Here is a 22,689-nt window from a genome sequence, read left to right as displayed (position 1 = left end):
TATGTAATATATTTTTGTTCTATTTATTAATGAAGGACAGTGAGTCTAAGGCCTGGTTCACATGGCAAGATTTTAAAATGAAAGACTTCCAAAGCATGAAAGACACCACATAAAAAAATCACAGGTATAATCATCCTTACCAAATATGAACCCATTTGACAATTAGTAGACTGACTGTAGTGTTGATCAAATTTTTAAAACAATTGGATGTTTGATCTCACACAATAGTGCAATGTTTCATGCTGTGTTATCACTTCTCAACATCAGAATCAGAACGGTTTTATTGCTATATGTGCAAGAATCACAACATTAGAAGATTGCTGAGGGACATGGTGCAAGAAAAAACTAAATGATAAGCAAAATTTGAAATAAACACAATGAAATTATAATAATTAGAGAAGCAGCTATTTTATACAAGTCGGTGTAGGTACTGGTCAGAGCGAATCAATTCAGGTGCACACACAACACTAGGGTCATGTGACTGAAACAAAGCAGCTGGAGTGGGCAGGTCCATGATTGTCATTCAACTTCTGTGCTGGGAATGACTCTTAGCTACTAACAAATCAAACTTTGGGTCCACTCTGTAAAGTTGATAGAGTTTCACACACACACCCACACACACACACACACACACACACACGCACGCACGCACGCACGCACACACGCACGCACGCACGCACGCACGCACACACACACATACACACACACACACACACACACGTCTTTATCAGTTTGTGTGGACTACGCCTTCTGAGTTGTTTGTGTGGACCCTGACTTCCACTATGGACCCTTTGCACGTGACGTCACGCCACTCATGTGGTCGCCCCCTTCGCCATGATGGACAGCAAAAAGACCATTTACACCTGTTGAAACTCCAGTGAAGCTAGTCAAAACAAGCCAGTTTCTAGCCTTTTATCGCTTTTATTTAGTTGATTTGAAAGTAAAATGGTTTTAGCTTGCTGCGTGGTTGGCTGCCCTAACAAACAAGGATGTAAACTCAACTCGTTATGTTTTTTTTAATAACTTTGATGGAGATTGGAGACAGAGATGAACTGCAGTGATCAATCAAGCGGACTAGCAGCCTTCAGATTTGCAGCAAACATGTTTTTAACATGTAAGATTAATGTTCATTTATTTCACGAGGACGACAGGGACAGGGATGAATTTGATGTGTTTATACTAGTTATTGATAATCCTGATGGATGGGTATTTCACCACGGAGGATGCACACCGTCCACTGTAGTGTAAAGCGAGATAATTATTAACAATATTAAAGGTTTGATGTATCATTACGTGTGTTAAAATTATGTTATTAATTTATATGAGCATCACCATTCAGAGATATTCTCATTCAGGTGTGAGTGCAGCAGCTGAACCTGTTAACACCACCAGCAACAGAAACTGGTAGGGATCCGGAATTTTTTAAAATCAGCTTTGGTGTAAAGTGAAACGCCGTTCATAACATAATGTTATAAATCCAGCGGGGTGAATTTAGACAAAGTCAGCAACATGTTTACATCGGTGAACAGCTGCAGAGAGAATGTAAACTAACGTTGGTAAGCTAGTTAACATACCGCTCTCTATGAGCCCCGGCTAGATGCGCTGCTTCTTCTGATGAATGAACTGGGCAGGAACGAGTTGAAGGAATGCTGGAGGAGTTTTGTTTTTGTTTTGATCGCAAAAACGATTTCAGGCTCTACTTTTCCCTTTGTTTAGTACTTGTGTCGCTCACTGTTTACATGCTTTTGTCGTCCAGCATGGTGGACCTACGTGATTAGGTGACATTGGCGCAAAGGGTCAACAGCCAGAATGGTACAGAGATTATGTTTGCCTGTAGGTGGAAGTAGAGATTCAGAATGTCATCTACAATATAGGAAAACTCTAACTAAAAGCTTATATTTATTTACAGTAATTGTGTGGACAAACTCCTGTTGCCGGGCAGATTTGCGCTTTTCCTGACATCAAAATTTCTATTCAAACCAAACTATCTCATGCAAACTACACACACACACACACACACACACACACACACACACAAATTGAGACACGCAGGCAAAAAATTATGTAATGCATTAAATGCATAGTATTATTGACATTATCTAATATAAATATATTTTTCAGCATAAAAAGTACTACTACTAGTTCATCTGTTTATTTTTTTGGGATCTGCTCTGTCTTCTCAAACCCTTTGTCCATCACAGCAAAAGGCAGCTCATATTGAGTCAGATTCCTTTGGAGGTTTCTTGCTGTTGCAATGGATTTTTCCTCTCCACTGTCGCTACATGCTTACTTAGTAAAGCTATAAAGTCACTGACACAACAAGTCTGTGACTCTGGGTGTTCTTACATAGGAAACTTTAAATTAATGGAATAATGAATTGAACTCAATGCGCTGGCAAGTAGGTTCAGCTGAAATGTCTACTTTGTAAGATTCATTTAGATTACTTTTTGTGAATTGGTGCTATTTAAATAATCTGAATTGAAAGTAAAATGAATTGAACTCTTAATCCTCCTTAAATCATTGTCTAGGCAAACATAGGTGAGAAGTAACATTAATTCACTTGTATTATTTTGGCTAAATGTGCCATTTGCATTCCAATTTCAGTTCTTTAATATGATTGAATCACAGAACCAACGCCCTTCTCATCATTTATCAACTTCTTGTTTAATATCTTTAAGGGAGAATTAGAATGTATGTTTCGATGGTGAATTAAACATGAGCTGTAATTTGAGCAGGAAATGGAGTCTGATTTGCTAAGGTGTGTAGTGACATTCAAATCTAGGGCTAAATGACTCACCGAAGCGGGTTTGAGAAATGGCTGTAAAAACACATGAAATATGCATGATAGAAGGGGATAATATTAGATCACAGATGTTCTATTGAGTCTACACAAAGGTACCCCGCTGGAACCACCAGAGAACCAGCCCTAATACCAACCTTGCACAGTCAGTGTTGGAAAGCTGAAGCAACAATGAGTCTTTCTGAAATTATTTATGGTCCTTTCAGCTTTCCCATGTTTGATCCATTAATGATCCAACAGGCAAGTTCAAATAAAAGTTCTCTCGTTCGAAAAAAGCAAGACTTGCTGCTGAAAGCCAATCTACAGAAGCAATTTGGTTGTAAAAAGAGAAGTACATTTTATCTGAATGTTTTGAACAGTTTGACTTATTGTCGAGAAAGAATAAAGCAGTTTTACACAGTGCTAAGACTGCTGTCTTCTGAACAATGCACTGAAGATCTGAATACTCCGAATTTATTTTGTTTTAGTGGGTTTGAGCATGAAGGTGAATTATTGAGGAGCTTGCTGCTTGGGGGATTGGATCAACTTTCAGATTACTCCTCATGATTTTCTGTCTTGACAGCTTCTCTGTTTTTCAGAATATTCATCACATGCTTGCAGATCCTATTTGTTGGCATTGTCAGAGGTGCCCTGTCCATCTTTTCTAGAGGGTAGAGTAGTTTTGTCAGATGGTGGTATAACCATTGGAAAATGTTCAGTTAGATGTGGGAAAGCATATACAGTTAGGAGCGCCTTAGATTTGTTTTGTTTGTAGAGTGTGTAAATATTAAGTTTTGGCTGATTTCAAGATGTTTGCTGGTTATTTCTTTTCCTGCTGTTGGGATCTTTCTCAGTCATTTTTTTTAATCTTTTATTTCATTCACAATGTATAAAATAAACACAAACAAATACAACATACAGTAACATATTGAAAAAAAACATTTGAATGAAAAGGAGCAGATAGAAGAAAAAATCTTATGATTTCTGCCCCTTTTTACGAAATAAAATTATCCGCCAAACAAACACAGTATAACCTCAGTCACTTTCTAATATTTTCATGTCTAATCTTTGACATTATAATTCTCCCTTTCATAATTACTAAATACATTGGATTTTATACATTTTTTAAATATAGCTAGTGTAGTTGATTCTTTAAATTCCTTGTTAATGGCATTCCACAATCTTACACCATTTACAGAAATGTTACATTCCCTCACTTTGGTTCTGAATCTAGGTTTCTTAAGGACATCAGTTCCTTTTAACATGTACCCACTTACTCTCTTATGAAACATTGTCTGAATATTAGTTGGTAGATTACTCGTATTCGCTCTGTACATTATTTGCAATATTTTCCACTCTACCAAGTCAGGAAATTTCAGTATTTTGTATCTAATAAATAGTTGATTAGTGTGATCTCTATAGTTACTGTTATTAATGATTCTCAATGCTCTTTTTTGCAAAATGAACAATGGTTGTATAAAAGTTTCTCAAGTGGCTCCTCAAATTTCAAAACAATAAAATAAATATGGTTCAATCAGTGAGTGATACAATGTTAACAACCCCGACAAATTTAGTAGAAACTTGACTCTATATAATACACCTATGGCTTTGGCGATTTTCCCCTTTATTAAACCTACATGTGATTTCCACGTGAGACTCTCATCGAACATGACTCCAAGAAATTTGGTTTCTTTTACTCTTTGAATTTCCATTCCATCTATCATTAAAGATACATCACAGCTTCTTCTATTATTAAACAGTATAAAGTTTGTTTTGTTCAGGTTCAGTGACAGTCTATTTATATCAAACCATTTTTTAACTTTAATCAATTCACTGTTTATCACTTGAGTTACTTCATGTGCATTTAATCCTGAATAAAACAATGTAGTATCATCCGCAAATAAAACTGTGTCAAGTAAATTAGATATATTTACCAGGTCATTAATGAACAATATGAACAGTTTAGGTCCAAGGACTGACCCTTGTGGCACACCATAATAAATATCTTTTAATTCAGATTTAGCATTATCTATTTGAACAAACTGTTTTCTATTGCGTAAATAACTATTAACCCATTGATGGGCCACCCCTCTTATTCCATACCGGTGTAATTTAAGAAGTAACCTTGAATGATCAATGACATCAAATGCCTTTTTTAAGTGAATAAAAACACTAATGAAATAGTTTTATTGTCAATTGCTGATGAAATTTTATCTACTAAATCCATAACTGCCATTGCTGTTGAATGTTTGGTCCTAAAGCCATACTGTTCATGATTTAAAATTGAATTTTTGTCAATGAATTTGCCCAACCTTAAAGCAAACACTTTTTCTAATATTTTGGAAAACTGTGGAAGCAGTGACACTGGCCTGTAATTAGTGAAACTCTGTTTATCACCGCTCTTAAATAATGGAACCACCTTGGCAATTTTCATTAAATCAGGGAAGACTCCTGTAGATAGTGACAGATTACAGATGTAAGTGAATGGTTCAATAACAGATTCAATTATAGCTTTTACAGTCACCATGTCCAGATCATCACAATCAGTTGATCTTTTGCTTCCCCAGTTTTTTGCAATGTTTCTTATTTCTTGTTGATCTACTTTGTCAAGCAGAATACAATTGACATTTCTAGGTATTGTATTCATTGTATCGTGAATTATTGGTTTGCTTTCCAGCAGACTCCTTCCTACATTTATAAAAAAAATAATTGAATTCATTAGAAATTTCTTTAACTTCATAAATGTCTTTATTGTCCTTTACAAAGTAGTTTGGGAGTCTTGCATTTGTATTATCTCTGTTAATCACATTATTTATTATTCCCCATGTAGTCTTGATGTTGTCTTTGTTCTTATTCAATAGCTCACCATAGTACTCTTTCTTCTGTTTCCTAATTATTGTTACTAACTTATTTTTATATTTTTTATATCTATCTTCGGCTTCCTTTGTTTGTAACTTTACGAATCTCGTATACAGACTTTTTTTTTGCACATGCATTTTTAATTCCATTAGTCATCCATGGTTGGTTGTCCCTTTTACCTGTTATTTTAATTAATTTACAACTACTGTTAAATGATTTCAGCAGTATTTTCATGAAGGATGTATATGCAGTGTTCACATCACTGACATAGACTTCCACCCAGTTCTGCATTTTAAGATCTTTATTTAGGTCCTCCAGGGCTTTAACTGATTTATTTCTTTTATAATTAATAAAATTATGTTTTATGATATTTTTATTGTTATTGTGATATCTAGACACTACAAAAATAGGTAAATGATCACTAATATCTGTCATCAATATCCCAGTTTTAACAACGTCTTCCTTTCTATTAGTGAATATATGATCAATTATTGTTGCACTTTGGGTTGTGATCCTGGTAGGTTTGTTTATCAAAGGAACCAAACCTAAACTATATATCAAAAAAATCACTTGATGTTCTCAGATCCACAGGATGTTCTAAGTTAATGTTAAAGTCCCCACACATAAACAATGTTTTGTTTTTAATATGATCCACAAACTCATTTATTTTATTTGTAAATGACCTGATGCAAGAACCGGGTGCTCTATATACACAACGGATTATCATATTTTTTGATGTGTCATTGATAATTTCCACTGTTACCATTTCCATAACATTATCTGCCATCATAGTAATTTTCTTATCTAATTTACAATTTAAATCATTGTTAATGTACAGGGCAACGCCACCACCCCTTTTATTTATTCTATTTACAAAATGAAGTTCTTACCCTTCTATTTGTACTTCAGTCATCCTTTCATCATAAAGCCAAGTCTCAGTAATGGCAATGACTTTGAATTTACTTTTAAATTCATCTAAATAGTCCTTTACTGTTGACAACTTGGAAACTAAACTTCTACTGTTTATGTGTATGATTGATAATGAATCATTGTTAATTAACCCACTATTTAGCTGATCTTCTGCATAATAATTACTATTTATATTTAACTCAAATAAACTTTTGTCTATTTTACTGTCAAGTTCATATATTTTCTCATGGGAATCCATTATTCTTTATGAATTCATTTGTACTTCCATATACATAGTTAAACTGTTTCCACTATCCATTATTTAGTCAGTGCTACACAATAAATCATCTTTTACCCTGCAACACTTCCAGAGCTTTTAACTCTTTGATCATTTTTGCATTTAGACCTTCTTGCTCTCTAATCCATACAACACCATTTCTTGTCCACGTGGCTGTGATTTTTTTTTTCTCAGCAAACCTTGCTTCTTTGGCTATTGTTTCATTCTTTTTTGTCAGGTGTTCATTTATGTACATATTTGTACTTTTCAGTTTTTTTTTTTTTTGCTTGCCTCAACAACTCATTTCTGTACTTCCTACTGGTAAATCGCACTATAATGACTGGTTTTCATTTGTCTGCCTTTCTCGGAAGGGTATGACAGATTGATGTTGCATCACTTTGGATATTAATGTTCTTACTGTGTTGCAAGTCCCAGCAGCCGGTCAAGGCTTAGAAACAGTGGTCAGAGACAAGGGTCAAGAGGACAATAGTTCAGGACCTACTGGTGAGGACAGAACTAGGCAAAGGGTCAAAAGACAGGCTGGCTTCTCTGGATCCACCCATGGATACACCCATGATCCCGCCCCTAACTCCACCTCTGGCGGGAAAAGAAGGACTGGAATGGAGTGAAGAAAGTCCATCTGGACCCAGAAGTTCTCAGGAATGCTGAAGGGAGATCTACAATTTGCTACCAACATGAAGATTTATGGCCTGTGCTCCCTTTCCAGGGGTGCAACATGAATTTTTGTGCCCTCATGTGAATACTGCATGTAGTGAAAATGATACCAAATGTCTTATGTAGAGCTAAAAAAGTGTATTTGGTAAATGACCCCTTGACCTAAACTGTCAGGAGAGAATGACTTGTGACTCTTACATTGTTTAGAGCAGTCTCAGGAATGATATAAAAGGATGCAGCTCAGATCGGGCAGGAGGACTCTTGGAAGAAAAGACTTGGGAGCAGTTTTGGGGGAGATTCTGAGAAGACAGGAGCTAGTGTAAACTAACTCTTATTTAATCATTTTGAACTAATTCCTCCTTGGGGGATAGCAGTTGTTTTTTATTTACCCATTTTTGTATTTTGATTTTGTAATAAACCTTTTTTGAAAAAGAAACATAATCCTGATTCTTTCAGGTTTTCTCTAAAGCTTCACGTTTGGGGCCCTGGCCATAAATTGCACAGAGGTAAGCATGTCGATCACAGGTCTCTGAATTATCGGGACTTACTTTGCAGTTTTTAATAGAATAATATAAAGAAACCTTAAGATAAGGGAAGTTTTAACTTCCCCCTCCTTGCGAGTAACGAGTTGTCTTAAGGGCGATAAAAACTGAATATTAGAGGTTATTTTGGCTCTGATTGCAGGTTGAAAAAGTCTCTAACAGCTGGAAGGTTGGATTAATAAATAAATTGATAAACTTATGATAGCCTGATCAACTAGCATAAACAATTTTATAGTTATCAACCTCCCACATAAGCTGTTAGAGGCGCAATTAATTCCGGGTAATCCAAACAATTGCTGAGAGGCTTGGCTTGCCTCCAGACTTCTCTCTAGTATCTTAACCAAAAGGTAACGAGTTTAAAAGAAGTGGAATACTCTGGGGCTGGCTATTCGTGCAAGTCATTTCACCTTTAAAATAAAAGACAAGATTCTAATTAGGTGGTCCAAACCCGGGTCTAATACCATTAAACTCGCCGACACCCCCACTCGAACCCTGATGGATGCACCGTCTCATAAGTTCTAACGGAACTGGGTTTTAAAGGAACCGGTAAATGGGACGGGCACGCGACATGGCTTCCCAACGAGGGGCACGACAAATGCCACGTTTGCGTCATGGCGCCTGCAACGTGGGGCTGATGAGCGAAGGTTCAAATATTAGATACCGGACTATCCGACGTAGAACTATGTCTTTTAGGCTTATAAAAGCTTACGCACCATTGACCGGATACGCTTATAACCTTGGAGTGAAAACCGCACCAATTTCTCGAAAAGGAAAGAAATTTGGGAGAACGGACGATTAACTCAGAGAGGTATAAAGAAATCGCGGCTTTCCAACGTAAGAATAGCCAAGGATAAAAGCTAGGCAAAAAAATAAAAAGGAATAAAGAGTAAGAATAAAGAATAAGATGTGAAAACGAATAAAAATAAAATAAATGAAAAAAGAGAAACTTTCAAACAGCCATGGCAGATAGATCTTTCAGTATCCTGTAACCGGAGCTTTCAGAATGAGGCTGGAAAAGCTAGTATGGAGCTGCGGCGGGGCGCTGTCCGGGTGCTGAGGCACAAGTGAGATGCGATTAAACGTCATGGCTGGATCAAAATCTAGTGAAGAAATGACTTGTAAGATCCCAGGTGCTCCGGGCCTAATTCTGTTAACGAAGGGGGATTCTGTTAAAGATTGTAAAGTGGCTATGTTTCCGGGCTTCATAGAATCTGCAAATGCGTATCGTTACGCGCAATGGGGAGGCTTGAAGCCGGGAACATGCGTGATGTGCGGATTTCTGTGCACCCTAATTAAATGGTCGGGGCCCCGGGAGCAGAAGCCCACTCACCTGGAGAGAGGAACGGACTTGCAACAACTGTGCAAGAAGCTCGACACTTGTTGTTCTAGTGACTGGAGTTCTTCCTGTGGAGCATCCTCAGTTGTGTTTCTATCTCCAGTAACTCTGGCATAAGTCCTACGTCTTGTTTCCAAACCAGTTATCACCAAGTCATCCCTTCTGGTATACTGCTCCAGTTCATCCACCCTCTGTTCCAATACCATGATCTTCTTGTCCTTTTCTGCAAGCTTGAATTTCAGTGTCTTGACCTCATCCATTAATGACAGTAGTTGATCCTGTTGTACTGTTAGCTTAAACAGCTCGGCTGACATAAAATTCAATGATTTTTTTAATTTCCTCCATATCTTCCTCGAGTTTCTCAGTTTTTCTAGGAGGGGCAATTGTATTAGGCTTACCTCTCTCTCAGTCCTGGTTGCCGGTGAATCTGGAGCCTGGAGCCCCAGGCTGAGCCTGATGGTCGGATCAGGTGGCTGGTATTGAGGTGATGGTGGAACCTGGCTGCTGTGCCTGGAGGCTGTTGGTGGAGCCTGGCTGCCGGGCCTGGAGGCTGATGGTGGAGCCTGGCTGCTGGGCCTGGAGGCTGCTGGTGGAGCCTGGCTGCTGGGCCCGGAGGTTGCTGGTGGAGCCTGGCTGCTGGGCCTGGAGGCTACTGGTGTAGGCAGGCTGCTGTGCCTGGAGGCTGCTGGTGGTGCCTGGCTGCTGTGCCTGGAGGCTACTGGTGGAGCCTGGCTGCTGGGCCTGGAGGCTGATGGTGGAGCCTGGCTGCTGGGCCTGGAGTCTGCTGGTGGAGCCTGGCTGCTGGGCGTGGAGGCTGCTGATGAGCCTGGCACTACCATTCAGTTCTTTTCCCCAGTTCTTGTCTGCAGTGAAACTACAGAGGGCCCACTGATGACTGAGATGATGATGCCTCCTTGTCAACAGGTCTGAAAAATCTGGATAGGGTGACTAATGACAACCTGTGTCCATGCTGTCCAGGTCCAGGTGGTGAAGAACACACGATGAATCAGTCCCAGATCATTTCACATTGAAAGCTAAATATGAAAGCACAAACTGTCAGAGTAGGATAATAAAACTGTCCATCCATCAGTGAATCTTCCACAACTGTACTTCCTACCCTTGCCCGAGTACTCCCTACTTGAGCAAGCTCTGAGTCTTCTTGAAAGCGTCTTTCATTAAACAATGCCGCCAATTTGCCGCAAAGCTGAGCCAGCATCAGGGGGCCTTTGGCCATCATAAGTGGTCAGATTGTGGCAGTAATGTGGCACAATTGTGTGCTTTTCACAAAAGAGTACGCCGTGCTCCTTTCATTTTTTTCACAAGCTGCTCCTAAAGGTGCCAGTCCCCCACAGTACCCATATGTGCTCTGAGCTCCAGCTGTAACGGAGAGAAGCTCCTGGAGCTCTGCATCACTCCAGTTTGCCATCTCAGCTCACTTGTTTACATTCATTTTCAATGTATAGTTGCCAGCGGTCATTCTACATGTGATCATGTCATCACCATCTGTAGCGCCAAAGCGTAATCTTCATTCATAAATCCAGGTTTGCAATAAAATGACTAGCAACAGGGCCGTGCAGAGACCTTTGACAGGGCGGGTGCTCAAAGTAAAAAAGGGGCACTTATAGAGCAATCCAATAAGTTAGAAAATTCAGATAATGAGACCCTTGGGTTCAAACAACATACTAAAAATATATAAATTAGCGTCATTAGTGTTTATGTTAGTTCATAAATAATAGTTTTAGTTTTTAAAGCTGACTTATATCTAGAGATGTTACAACCACATTTTTGCCCCTGATCCAAATCCAAGTTGTCTGATTTTTGATTATCTTCCAATTCTGAGTCCTGTTCTGATACCAGGTGGTGATGCAATGCATTATAAAAGAAGAAAGAAGCCGTCCTGTCTGTATTTGTCATTTTGTTATTTTAGCCTGAAAAGGTCACTCATTCAGGAAGTACATTTAACAGAAATCAAGATACTTTATTGCTATTGCACGGGTGTACAACCAAAGATATTTTGTGCTTACTAAAGACAGCTTTAGTAAGAGGTAGTAAAATAAATGTAAAATAAATGCAACCACAAAGACTTATCCAGTGTGATCTACGGCTATGTTAGCTGAGATCTTTTTCCTGTCAGCAGAAAATTCTTGATCCCATTCCATGATCTCACTGAACTTAACACTAAACATGAGAGCTCTGCTACCAACCTAACAACAACACCCTTTACACAAAGACACCATCATCCCATGCATGGCAGGAGTCGCAGAGAAACTTAGAAGCATCTTCTCCAAACACAACATCCCGGTAAACTTTAAACCCAACAACACCCTCAGACAGAACCTGGTCCATCCAGAAGACAAAACACCCAAACAGAAGCTCAGTGGGGTCGTTTATGCAGTCCAGTGTAGGAGCACTGTCCAGATGTTTACATTAGAGAAACTAAACAACAATTACACAAGAACATAACACAACACAGGAGAGCCACCTCTTCAGGTCAAAACTCTGCAGTCCACCTTCACCTGAAGGACAAGGGACACACCTTTGAAGATGACAAAGTCCACATTCTGGACAGAGAAGAGAGATGATTTGAGAGAGGAGTAAAAGAAGCTATGTAAAAACGTGAAAACCCCACTTTAAATAGGGGCGGGGCTTAGATTTCACCTTTCCAGTATCAATAATGCAGCTTTGGTCAAGGTCAAGGTCAAGGTCAATTTTACTCACAGAGCGCATTTACAGCAGCAAAGCTACACCAAAGCGCTGTACAAGGTAAAACAAATCAAGATACAACAAATCAACAATAAAAACCGAAAATAAGATGAGCACACAACAGTCACAATCTATGATAAAAACTGTTAAAAACCATTAAGATGCTCAAGTCAACCTGCATTAAAAGCCAAATCAAAAAATTGTGTCTTAAGAAGGGATTTAAAATGCTCTAGATTCTGTGTGGTCCTGATGTTGAGAGGTAGCTTGTTCCACAGTTTGGGCCCAACCACAGAGAACGCTCTGTCGCCGCGAGTCTTGTGGCGGGTTTTTGGAACTGTTAAAAGAGCTTGAGAGCTGGACCTCATGGTTCTGGCAGGGACGTAAGCGGACAGCAGCTCAGAGATGTAAACTGGGGCCAGGCCATGAAGGGATTTAAAAACAAAAAGTAAAATTTTGAAACGGATCCTGTAAGAGACAGGAAGCCAATGGAGAGAGGCCAGAACCGGGGTTATGTGATCCCACTTGCTGGTTCCAGTCAGCAAGCGAGCCGCTGCATTTTGGACCAGCTGAAGTCGGTGTGGGGAGGACTGGTCCAGGCCAGAATACAGGGAGTTGCAGTAGTCCAATCGGCAAGACACGAACAGGTGGATGACATGTTTGAGGACATTAGCAGGAAGGTATGGCTTCACCTTTGCTATCTGCCTTAAATGATAAAAACCTGATTGGACCACTGCACTCACCTGTCTGTAAAGATTAAACGAACCATCTAAAAACACACCAAGGTTTTTAACACAGGGTTTTAGAAAACCAGAACAAGGACCAAGAGGACCAACAGCGTTGTTTAAAAGATTAGAACTTTTTTTTGAATCTCATTCAGTTTCAGTCTAGGTCACACCTTCCTGCATCTAATCAACACGATGACTCACCATCAAGAGGCTAACGACTCATCAGGAGATGGAGAGGCGGGGTACTCAGAGTAGTTACTGCTCTTTAAATAACAACAGACAGCTACAGCTTATGAGGTTGACTCTCCCATATTCCAGTTGGAACTGACAAAGCTCCTCAGAGGAGAAATGAAATGTCTTCATCTGAACTCTTTGGAGTAATAGTCAATAATAAAAAATACATAGTACTAAAACGTATATAATTATGCTCACATTCACATTTACCATCTCTTTGTGGGAGGTGGAACATTTATCACGTTTAACCCTCTTATGAACATAAATATAACAAGTATTTTTTATGGCTTTAAAATTGTAATAAAAGTGTAAAATGTTTGTAACTCTGCTCCTTTTTTCAGAACAACCTCAGCTTTCAGTGTCTGGTTTGTATTTGTGTTTATGTTTATTAAAGTCTGTAAAACTGCAGCTTAAATGAAAAAAAAAACAAATTTGAATTTTCTTTACATTTATTACTAAACAGGAACTTCAAAATGACTTGAGCAAACTATGTCAAAAGAACTACCGGTATTTAAACTCAGAACTGTGTTGCAAACACTCAGTGACCCCTGACCTCATGTTAACCAGTTTAATGACTGCAGCCTGTCTGTGACCACAGGTCTACGCTCTGGTCCAGAGAACGGGATACAGTAAAATACTAGGTATCATAAAATAACACTCATGGACTACTTCACAGCTGTAGCTACATTTCTACCAGCATTATGAAGATCAATAAGCAGAAAAAAGGTTAAATCTAAACATTTCATTACAAAAAGTCAACTAATAAAATTCTGCACTGATAAAATTATATTTTCAGCTAAATAAATATTTATTGTACGTATAAATAATGCTGGAATGAAGCTGAATCATTTAGTAAACAGTTGAGTGTTCAAATAAAAACCAGTGTGACTTTAATCTGTCCCTCCTCATGTCACCATCTACAAAAACAGCCTTCTGGGACACCTGACCAACCAGGTGGATTTTATTTGTGATGTTCCCATAACTTTATAAAAGTTGCTGATGAAGATGATCAGATCATCTCCTCCTTTCGATTCTCGCTCTCCCGTCGTGGTTCGCTCCGTTGTCATGACGGGAGGCAGTTTCTTGACCCACGACATGCAGAATCACACCCGGAAAGCAGGAAAGTAAGTAAAAGGTTTTATTTTTGGAAATAACAAACAACGGGAGGTTCGGGACTTGACGAGATGCAGGACTGGCAGCAGGACTCCAGGTGGAGGTTTCTAAAGAGGGAGACAGAGTGAATAAGTAATGGAAACAGACAGAAACTTAACTGGAGACTGGTCTTACTGTTTCTTGGCAGCACTAAATGCACCAGGAGGGTTGTCGGGTCCGGGTGAGCTGAGGAGATCCAAGAAGGATGGTTGGTTTGTCCAGAGGGGTAGGAGACGAAATGGATGTGGTAGGTGAGCGGCTGAGAGTGGGCGGTCAGAGGATGGAGCAGTGTGTCAGGTAGGTTGTGATCCGGGTTGGTTCTGGAGAGGAATTTAAGAGGAACCTGGGAAAGAGCAGGAGAGGGCATCAAGGGGTTTCAGACAATGGGTTATCACGAGCAAAAATACAAAATGTCAAGATCAGGTTGGTGGCTAGAGCTAACCAAACAGAGTAAATCATCCGGCTTGGTGAAGTGTCACACTGCTCCTTAAATCCCCTGGCCTTGATGATGAGATCAGCTTCAGCTGGGAGCTCTCAGACACGCCCACCTGTGGAAACAAGCTCAGAGTAGAAAAACCAGGTTACAGGCAGGCAAATCACCACAGACCATGACATCCGTTTCTTTCAGTGACGCTGCAAAGCTGGTTTCCTTCTAATACCAATTTTTGGAGTAACATGAATTACATCATGTAATACCTCGTTGGAAAGCTCGTTTTATGTACTTTTAGAAAACGTTTGAATTATTTTTATTTGATTAGTAATTCAGAAGTTATGACCCAGAGAATCTAGAGTGAGAAACATCCGTGATTCTTTGTGAGTTTCTTCAACACTTCAGGAGAAGTCTCTCTCATGTCTCATTTTCTGTCCCAGACATGCAGCTACCTGACTCTGCTCCACACACACTATCCACGGACTCAAACGCACGTAAACAAAAGCTCAGATATTAAAATCGATCCAGCTGACGTGAAGCAGGCAGAAAAAAACTTACAGTTAGATGAACGCAGACTCCTGTCCGCAGGGAAAACACCGGTCTGTTGTCTCCATGGCTACAAGGTAGAGCGACAGCAAGGACAACGAATCACACGTTAGTATAATGCAGCAGAGCCAATCAGTGAGCTTGTAGGCCGGTCTAAAAGAAAATTGCCTTCAGCTTGAGGTGGCTGCCTCCGCATGGTCCTAGTGCCCGATTTGTATAACAGTATAACTGTGTTGTATGGTAAAATCTGACGAACGACCGGAAAAAGGGCACTTTGGGCACTTCGGACAAAAGGGGCAGGGTCTCAAGCCCCCCCCCCCCCCCACACGTGCCTGACTAGCAAGCTTGGCGGCCTGGATACCACAGATGCGTCACCATGCCACTACAATGCTTTCATAAGACACACTGTGGCAGCAGTATTATGTTGATTTGCTGGCATGGTGTGTTTTATGAAGTGGGCAAGGATATTCTTCCATTTGTTATGGTCTGGGTGAGCCTACCTGTGTGTGTGTGTGTGTGTGTGTGTGTGTGTGTGTGTGTGTTTTCTCTGAGCTTCTAATTGCAGATGGGCATGGGTCACACCAGAAATTCCTCCAAAGATAGGTGATCAGGAAGCATGCTATACAGATGAAAGAACATTCTCAGCTGACAATTTTTGATACTCCAGAAGGGGTCGAATGAAGGCAACTGGACTATTTGGTTTCTTGAAGAAATGTTGCATCTCACTCAAGGATCTTTGTCAATTCTGACTGGAATATGGGTGGGTTAAGCTTAAAGGAGACATAACATGAAAAACCCACTTTTTTATCCGTTAACACAGTGTGTTTCACATTTTAAGTGTCTAAGTGAGCAAAAAGGCTTATAGTATTCACTGGAGTTGCTATTTAGATATTTAATAATTAAGTTTTGGGCATATTTGTCCACCCGTTCAGTTTTTCAAATTATCTATTAAATCAGTAATTTATTTCGTCAGGATAACTACCAAATATGGTAATGGCCCTCGGCTAAACACAGAGCCAATCCGCCATTTTTTCATCTCGCTAAGATTTTTTGTAGTCCTATTGGAAAAATGCTGAATGTCTGGTTATTTTAGCCACACACAGCTCAAAACTGTTCCTCGTTTTGGTGGTGTGGCAGTATTTAAACCCAGGAGCTGATGACACTACTGCTAAAAAAAACAGAAGAAAAAGTAGTGTGTGTGTGTGTGTTTGTGTGTGTGTGTGTGCGCGCGCGCGCGCGTGCGCGCGCGTGGTTCGTTCGTGTCTCCTGGCTAGTAAGTACCGAGGGCTTCATCTATCTAAAAGGAGTCATTTCCATCTGAATGTGACAGCACCGGGACACAGCAGCAGAGCGGTAAGCTTCATATCACTCTAAAATGTCGACAAACTTTACTTTAGGTTTACGGGCATTAGCAGCACTAAAGCGTTAGCATCCGGCTTGCTATCGCTAGCACAGTATGCTAGTAAAGTTAGCACCCAGATTAATGTGGATTTGGCTGATTTTCTTGGAATAAAACGTGATTTCTGATCAACGCCTTCTTTTACACCAGATGTACATCCACTGATTGTAGCAGCAGAGAGCCTGTGTGTTATTTTACGTGAGTGTGATGTAATCTTAGCATCCAGTAAATAAAGTCCCATATCAGCTAAAATGCAGCGTGACAAAGTCATTAAAGAGCGTCAACACAGTGGATTTAATAGTTTTAAAGAACAATCTCTGAGTGAAGTGAGGTTAGTTTTTTGTCTCACTGCAGATATAAAAATGAACTCTGCATCAGTCAGACGCAGCAAAGCTCACCGTCTGTATGAGCGTGAGCGTCGGAAAGCTGATCAAATCAGCTGTAAAATAATTAAAACAAAGTAAAAATGTTCCTTTGCTTTTTAGAGTCCACATCCAGAATGCTGGAACCGTGTTTCACTGACAGGCTGTCAGACTAACGCCCTGATGAGCTCAGCTGGGACAAACTGGTCTGATGTTTAGGTAAGTGAAGATCTGCTTCTCCAAGTCCTTGAGATGCTAGTAAAAATAATTTAGCCAGTTTGCTAATGTTACTTTTCTTCTCCTCTAAGGAACACAGAACGCTCAGATGTTGGAGCTCACGTCACCTACTGAGGAAGGAGACCCACCAGTAAAGAGACGGTCTGGACCAGACCAAAGTGAGTGATGACACACCTCAGCCACCCTCATCATTAAGAACACCTCACCCCCTGAATCCCTCCCAGCCACCCTCATCATTAAGAACACCTCACCCCCTGAATCCCTCCGTCTGATGACAGCAGAGTGATTTATTTGATGTTTTACTTGTTTAGTCTGTTTAGAAATTATTGAATTACATTATTTTCTGTAATCGACCATCTGATCTGGATGTGTGCAGAATAACTTTCCCCAAATTCAGCAGCAGCTGGCCTACAAAAACAGCTGCAGCATGTAGTAAGTCTGTCTGCACTGCTCTCTAATGAGCTTCCTTTCATAAGGAATCATTTGTATAATTGTAGTGTCACTATTTTATTACATTTGTAAGAATATGAAGTCACTGCAGCAACACAAACGTGACTATAAACATGAAAGCTAAAGAAACAACTTTCCTAAAGCTGCTTGTAAACAAAATATGTCATTAAAGTTATCGTCTATCATTGCAGAATATGGCGATGACATCATGGAACTGGTCTTTGGAAAAGTTTTCCCTGAACCAACTCCGTTTCTAGATGAGGTAGAGAAGATCTGCATCTCACCAACTCTCTGGTCTCAGTATTCAGACAACGGAGGTCTCCCACTGTTATCCAGGACCAGTTTGAAGCCCACATACTTCCCCTCCCTCATCATCAGGAAACATCAATCCGTATCCTGAGGACAACAGAAGACGGCAGGAGGACAGGAACTCTGAGACCTAGATACCACAGCACCGGGACACAAAGCACCTGTGTGCACAATGCCTGTTTAACTACTAAAACCTGTTTATTATATAGTTCTACTTATTTGCTGTGAGGTTAATACTTAGAAAATTTTTTATTTTAATGTAAACAATAAAAAAATCACTGATTGTATGTTTTCTTTTAGATGTAATGGTCCAAACTCAGCCTTGTAGACATTTATTGCATCCTGTAGGTAAATACACAGAACAGGCTCAGATCCAGGATGACCCAGCATGCACTTCTTCCATTCTGGCTGTTAGGGATTGTATCAATAACTCAATGCCTACTGATGTTTCCACCTAACGGTATTTATTTAGAATGCAGGTAAGATTTAACTATATTTGTTAGCAAAGCAGACTGATCTTGGGAATTTCACTGCAGCACTGATGTCCACCTCTCTGTACACATTAGAGAGAATTACCACTTTACAGCTAAACACATTTAATAAAGATATAGGCTACGCATTGCAGACAATAAAAACAAAGTTCTAAGCATTAGAATTATAATGGTCACATTAAAGAACATTTGGAGGAATGTTCTTTATTTTTGACTAGAATCTCAAATCTTTAAATTAAAATGTGACTGCTTTTTATCCATTTTCAGCCATTAAGACACCCAATATTAAATAAGACTACTTATAAAATTATTTATAATTATATGTATGTATATATATAGATAGAGATCTTAATAAAATATATTTTAATGGTGTTTTAATGAGCTGTATCATTTTTTAAAACATTTTTTATAGAAAATAAGCAAGCAGCATTTGTGTGTGTGCGCATGCGCGAGCCTGCTCGCTTGTCTCGTCGGCCGTGACGGATGTGTGTGTGTGTGTGTGTGTGTGCGCGCGCGCACATGCCTGCTCACTTGTCCCTCCGTCGGCCGTGACGGGTGTGTGTGAGTGACTACAGACAAATGCATGAGAGAGTTAGCAGCCTTGAAACAGCTTGATGAACTACGCTCCCCACATGTTTTAAAAATGCTAATATGCTATGCTAAATCTGCTATGCTAAATAATGATTTCTCTATAGAACTACAAAGTCCGGCTGGGGGAGGAGAGTACAGGTCTGCACTATGGAGGGGGGCGGAGTTTACAGCTCCTCCTCCAGTTTAAAGAGACAGTACCCAAAAACGACTCGTTCTCAAGACTCTCCTCAGAACAGGGGTAGATGAGGGTCTGTAGAGCAACAATAATGAGGAAATCAGACCAAAGAACTGCAGTTCCACTGTTTTTAGACCCCCAACGGAAGGATTTAGATGTAAAAAGGAATAACTTAAAAGCATGTTATGTCTCCTTTAAAGGCTGTTTATTATTGCTTTTTGACAGACAATAATAATAATAGTTATTTCAATAATTTCATAATAAAAATGTTTCCACTATCGAATCTTCAGGGTAGTTTTACAGAGGCTTCCCAGCAGGCATGTGTCTCCTTTTCATCAGGCAGTTTTAGAGTACCCAAACATGTACTCGGAAAGGCCCAGTAGAGTCTCTGAGCAGATCCTTTGCTTAACTTCCACTGATTGGTTGTAACTCAGTAAACAACATCCACAGACATCGTCCAAAACAACCGGCATCATGTTATTAAACTCCCAACACATAAAAACGCGGCAGATTTCCCCTCCCAATGATGCAAATAACAGAGCTTCAAATGAGACAGCAGCTCTACTGGTCATCCAAATGGATTAAATTATGCGTATTTTGACTGAATGAAACTTTTAATGTTATTAACTCATCCACTACCAATGACGACTAAAGTTGTCTTTTGCATTTTTTTACTGTGTGGCCATCGGAATGAGCCCCCGCACCGTGAGAACAAACATCCCAGCTCTAAAACCGATCTTCATCCGCATATGTCACACGTCACGTGATCAGGAAACAGAAAATCCATGTGTTAGGAGATAGTTTTGGGCCGTTGCTGTAAAAAAAAAGTGAGGAGTGAACCGGAAAAGCTTTAGCCAATCACAATTCGACAGCAGATTATGAAAGAACTGATAACGCTCAAAACACGTAAATACTTCCTGATGTAAGAGATGAGTCTACTCTTTGTTTCACTAGTTCTGTCGTCGACATCCTAGTGTGCAACGTTCTGTGATTCTTTAAAAAAATTGTAAAAACGCTGGCAGCAAAGGGCTTTTCTGATCAGGAAACGGCTGGCAGTGAATGAGTTAAAGTCTGTGAATGCTCTTTGGCACTAATCAGTGACATCACTGATTAGTAGGGATGCACCAATATCAGTATTGGTAAAAGTCAACCGATACCAGGAATCGATACCAATGCAATTGCCTGAAAGTGGCTTCACTGTAACTTGTCATTTCTGTTCACCTAATATTTTAGTTTTGTGATCATTTCTATTAATATATTTTATTTTTTTTAGCACCAACCAGTCGCCATCATATCTCCTGGTCAATTTCTCCCTCCCAGAAATTACCCTGAAGTCCTCCCATTGGAAACAAGCCTAATTACTCTGAGCAACCTCTGGATGGAGCGTCTTAGCCTACCTTTAAGGCTGAGCCTGGTCACCATACAGAGAAAGCTTTTTTTCAGCCATTTGTGTCAGAGATACACACAAGATGGAAGATTCTAAACCCAAATTTGGTATTTTTATTCCTGAGCACAAGAAATATCAGAAGTGTCATCCAGCATGGAGGTAGTAGAGAATAACCAGTGCATGGTGATTTCTACTTTACATTTAAAACAAGCTCTGTATCAGTATTTATTTGCTACAGAAATAGGATTAGATTCTCTGTACAACATAAATCCAAAAAGATCATGCAGATGTTGAGGGTCTGACCTCATGAGGAAATTACTATGCAGTGATTTTCTCCAAAATGACTGTGCTTAAATTGCTCTGAAAAGCAAATAATCACATCAGCGCCAAGAAACTTCATTTCCCATGATGCTTTGCACACGGAAGCATTGGGATGATGTCACCGCCTAATACCAGAAACACGTTCTGCGCATGTGCGGGAGGCCGTGGAGCTTTTCCCGCGAACTAAGACCATAAATCTTCAGCAGAGACAAAGAAACCTCGTTCTTTTGCCCAGGATACCTGGCGGTAAGGACACGCTTGTCGAACGCTCCGACTCCCTTGAGCACGCGGAAGCTCTAAGTGCCCAAGTTGAGCCACGGGACCGCTGGAAGGCTAAGCTGCAAGCCCATCAGGTCTGTCTAACCGCTCGCTGCCTAGCTGCTGAAGGGAAGACCACAGAACCGGGTTGGGGAAATCCGCAACTCCGTCAAACTCACGGAGAACGCCAAAACAGCGGAGAAAGCCATCAAACCGACGGACGACGCCAGACTGCGGAGAAACACGGAGAACCGTCAAATCAAAACAGTGAGGGACGCTTCACTGTTCTGGTGATCAGAAACATCTCCTTCTCTCTCTTTCCTTCTTCCGTTTCCTCTATAGTCCAGAATAAGCAATAAAACCGCGTCTATTGCTTAAAAGTAGCTTCGTGTTTTCCTCTTTCGCTCCCAATACGTCCGTCGGGTCATTTTGAAAGAATAAACTGCTTTTATCATTGTTTGAATATTTTTAAATGTTTCCTACTATGGCCAAGTGGTGAAACTAAAAGATATTAACTTGTGATTAATCTTTTGTGTTGTTTCATGATCCTTTGAAATGTTTTGAGTGATTTAAGGTTAAGTTACTACTGATTCTAAGTGCCTTGGAAATTAAAGTGCATGTTGCCACCCACACTTTAGCCAGACAAAGGGGTCAGCCATCTTGCATACAGACTCCATTTTAGAAACACACACACACATACATACACACAAAACACCTTGAACATTATTTTGAATATACATCCTTTTATTATATCACATGGTTATTATTCATTTATGCCACTGTTTATTCATTTGACAAATTGTTAATTAAACGTTATAAAATTCAGATTTTCGTCTCCAGTAGCTTTGTTGTGTCGAAGAGAAGTCTCTGCTCCGAGGATTCTACGAACTTCAAGAAAGACTGATAAGAGTTTTGGATTCAATTTTTCCCCGGTTAAAGGAGAATGGTGCCCCGTATATCTAAGAATATCTTAATTAATTAATAAATCAGTAAATATTCCCATATTTACAGAATTTATTGAAGAATCCAAAAGTAAGTTAAAGCTTACGAATTGTTCGCTCCTAATAACCCCAAAACAGATAAACACAAATTTATTAACTAGCCACTGTTCAAGTAAGTAAGGTTGCATCCATGCCTTCCATGTCCATAAATAGCAGTAAGAGAGCTACATTCTGCATGTTGGTATTTGGCTCCCGGGTTCACAGGCATCACTAATGCAAATATTCACAACTACATTGTGTCCAGTATGAAAATACACTGCGACAGCCTGAGTGCCAACCATCTGTATCGGAGTTGCTGGATTCATGTTTATAATTCATCTGCAGTGGAGGCTCGACCTTCAAAATGTCCTATGGGATGATGATGACTCTTCAGCATATATTTTCAGTTTATGCCTTAAAACATGGACACAGACTGCACTGGTTTAAAAGCAGGAGTTTAGCTGATGTAAGATGCAAGCTGAGGGTTGTCAAAAGTTTTTCCTACAGGCCAGGACAGGAACACTCCCAACGGTCCGGGGCTGTAAGGCGCCTTCGTTGACAG

The 22,689-nt window shown here is 39.9% G+C and overlaps 1 protein-coding gene and 1 long non-coding RNA gene across 2 annotated transcripts in view; one reads left to right on the top strand and one right to left on the bottom strand.

Moving 5' to 3' along the window:
- Positions 1-3,353: 3,353 nt before the first annotated feature.
- LOC139063351 (uncharacterized) overlaps positions 3,354-22,689 on the bottom strand; it is a 37,078-nt gene continuing 17,742 nt past the window's right edge. Inside the window, exon 2 of the mRNA XM_070545068.1 lies at positions 3,354-3,861. The gene's annotated coding sequence lies outside the window, so the exon portion shown is untranslated. The remainder of the gene's footprint in view (positions 3,862-22,689) is intronic.
- On the top strand, positions 17,075-18,001 carry LOC139063408 (uncharacterized). The gene is made up of 3 exons (XR_011516772.1): positions 17,075-17,147; positions 17,237-17,323; positions 17,807-18,001. It is a non-coding gene; the product is annotated as an uncharacterized lncRNA (long non-coding RNA).

This window comes from Nothobranchius furzeri, chromosome 15 (genome assembly GCF_043380555.1).
Source record: "Nothobranchius furzeri strain GRZ-AD chromosome 15, NfurGRZ-RIMD1, whole genome shotgun sequence".
NCBI classification, from domain to species: domain Eukaryota; kingdom Metazoa; phylum Chordata; class Actinopteri; order Cyprinodontiformes; family Nothobranchiidae; genus Nothobranchius; species Nothobranchius furzeri.
This window is presented reverse-complemented; position numbering and strand designations above follow the sequence as displayed.